At 44.4% G+C, this 2,829-nt stretch overlaps 1 long non-coding RNA gene across 1 annotated transcript; it reads right to left on the bottom strand.

The window, feature by feature from the left end:
• Nucleotides 1–276: 276 nt before the first annotated feature.
• On the bottom strand, nt 277–1,588 carry LOC134806241 (uncharacterized). The gene is made up of 2 exons (XR_010146488.1): nt 1,216–1,588; nt 277–507 (listed from the first exon to the last, which is right to left on the bottom strand). It is a non-coding gene; the product is annotated as an uncharacterized LOC134806241 (long non-coding RNA).
• Nucleotides 1,589–2,829: the final 1,241 nt, after the last annotated feature.

Here is a 2,829-nt window from a genome sequence, read left to right as displayed (position 1 = left end):
GACATCGGTCATCTATGGGGCCAATCTTATTGCACTTACAAAGAAGGATGCGGGGGTGCGCCCTATTGCTATATAGGCTCGACTTTCCGACGTTTAGCTGCAAAAGTCTGTGTTCGGCGAACGCGCTCTAAATTACAAAAACTTTTTGAACCCGTACAGGTCGGTTTTGGTACCCGCGGAGGTTGCGACTGTTGCGAGGCAGCGGTTCATGCCGTACGAACTTTTATTCAGGGTGACATGTGTGAGGTACTGTTAAAGATGGACGTTAAGAACGCCTTCAATTCCGTAAATAGGGACACCCTGCTGAACGAAATAAAAATTCATGTTCCGGAAATCTACAATTTTCTTCTACAGTGTTACCACTCTCCCTCAAAATTAATTTACAAAAACAATGAGATCCTTTCGGCCGTAGGTTGTCAGCAGGGTGACCCTCTTGGGCCAGCAGTATTTAGTTTGGCTATAAATTCGATAATACACAATCTAAATTCAAAATTAAACGTGTGGTACCTCGATAGGGTTGCAAATAGAAAAAAACCAAATGTTTTTTTTTTAATTTTGGAAAAAAAAACATGAAAAAAAACCTGGCACCATGGTTTTTTTTCTAAATTAGGTTTTTTTTCAGATGAACAAAAATATGCTACAATAACTGTTTTTCGTGAGATACATAGAGCCATAGAGCCACGCAAATAAATGTAAGATTGAGTAATCATTACTCAATTCGTCTTAGAATTTGTATAGAATAGATATGTTTATTGACAAGTAGATAAGTATTCAGAGAAAAAACCTGGCACCATGGTTTTTTTTCTAAATTAGGTTTTTTTTCAGTTGAACAAAAATATGCCACAATAACGGTTTTTCGTGATTTATTTATATAAGTAACTTAAAACTAAGTAATTTTTGGGGAATCCCTGAATTCCCCGATGCGGCGACGAGAGGCGTTGGTGTTGCCAACAGTAAATTGCGATAACTACCACTACAGATTTCATTTATGTTGTTATTAATCAAAGTTGTTCAATTAAATTGGTTTAATGGTTAACATAAAGTCTAAAACAAGAAAAACAACCGTATAAAAGTATTAACTGCCTTGCAAATTTTGAGTTTTCATACTTTTGAAAAAAAACGTAATCCAGAAAAAAAAACGGTTTTTTTTCACGGTTTTTTTTCATGGTTTTTTTCAAGTCAGAAGAAAAAAACCGTTTTTTTACAACCCTATACCTCGACGATGGGACAATAGGTGGAGATTCGCAGACCGTCTTGGCTGATCTAGTCAAAATTAAAAATCAGTTCCGGGATATTGGCCTTGAATTAAATTATAATAAATGTGAACTATACATCTCCGACAGGGCGGACCCGCTCACTGTATCGCAAATCACCCAAAACTTCAATAACGTCGCCCCAAATATCAAAATTACCCCCAAAGACAGCCTGCACCTGTTGGGATCGCCTATCTTTGACGAGGCCATTCCACCTCTAATCAATAAGTCAATTACAACATTCACAAATCATTCGGACCGCCTAACCAAAATCAATAGTCACTGTGCTCTATTTATCTTTAAATTTTGTTTGCTTCTTCCTAAATTTACCTATCTACTGCGATGCTCTCCCATTTGGAAATTCCCCACTATAATGAACACCATAGACTCCATTCTAAAATGCCAAATTGAGACCGTTCTTAACGTTCATTTTAGCAGCAGGCTTGGACCCAGGCCTGTTTACCGGTAAGGTTTGGCGGCTTGGGAACTCGAAATATTTCAGATGTCGCTTTGATTCCTGTCCTCCATCCATAGCACGTCCGATCTCGCAGGTAAAATCCTTAAAGCCTCCACGGCTACAAACTGCGAGATCGCGTGTTTGGATGAGGCCACGAATGCTTGGCTGGCTGGACCGAGCCCAAGCTTGCCACCTAAACCCACACAACAACGAGCATGGGACACAATAGCCTCCGTTGCCACCCTGAACTCTCTCGTGGCAACGTCTTCAGGCAAAGACCTCGCGAGGCTCTTAACCGTGTCCAAACCGGAATCGGGTCACCGGCTTCACGCCTATCCCTCGCCCAACGCGAGTACTCTAATTGACCCCGGTACCTTGCGCATAGCCGTTGGTCTCCGGCTCGGAATCGAGGTATGCACAGACCACACTTGTGCTTCTTGTGGGGCCCAAGTGGACCGGCTTGGTCACCACGGCCTTTCCTGCTCCTCGGGCGCCGGCCGCCTGTCTCGCCACGCTGCCCTCAACGACATCCTTAGAAGGGCTCTTGTCAGTGCCGGCGTCCCCGCAGCTCTGGAGCCCCGGATCGCGCGGGACGATGGCAAGCGCCCGGACGGGATGTCGTTAATCCCATGGAGAATGGGCCGCGCGCTGGTGTGGGACGCTACCTGCGCCGACACGTTGGCAGCGTCCTACATTCAAGCAACCAGCAGAAATGCCGGGGCAGCGGCGGACGCCCGAGAGCGGGCTAAGGCGTATAAATACAGCTGTCTCGGCGCCAACTACGAGTTCGTAGCTTTTGGCGCCGAGACACTCGGACCGTGGGGTAGAGGAGCGCGTGGGCTCCTTAAGGAGCTTGGTAAGCGGTTAAGGGAGGCAACAGGGGACCCTCGCGCAGGCAGCTTTCTCGCACAAAGGATTTCCATCGCTATACAGCGTGGGAATGCTGCCTGCGCGATGGGCACCTTGCCGAGGGGCCTAGGATTAGAAGGTAGGTTTTAGGGATTTTTATTTTTTTGTTAGGTTTAGTTTTAGGTAGTTATTTTATTTTATAAGGTACTTAAGTATTAAGTTTATATTATTTTCGTTAAATAAATGTATTTTACCTGTTAAAAAAAAACC

The sequence above is a fragment of the Cydia splendana genome, chromosome 3 (genome assembly GCF_910591565.1).
Source record: "Cydia splendana chromosome 3, ilCydSple1.2, whole genome shotgun sequence".
Taxonomy (NCBI): domain Eukaryota; kingdom Metazoa; phylum Arthropoda; class Insecta; order Lepidoptera; family Tortricidae; genus Cydia; species Cydia splendana.
Note: the sequence above shows the minus strand (reverse complement) of the source record. Positions and strands in the feature narration are given on the sequence as shown.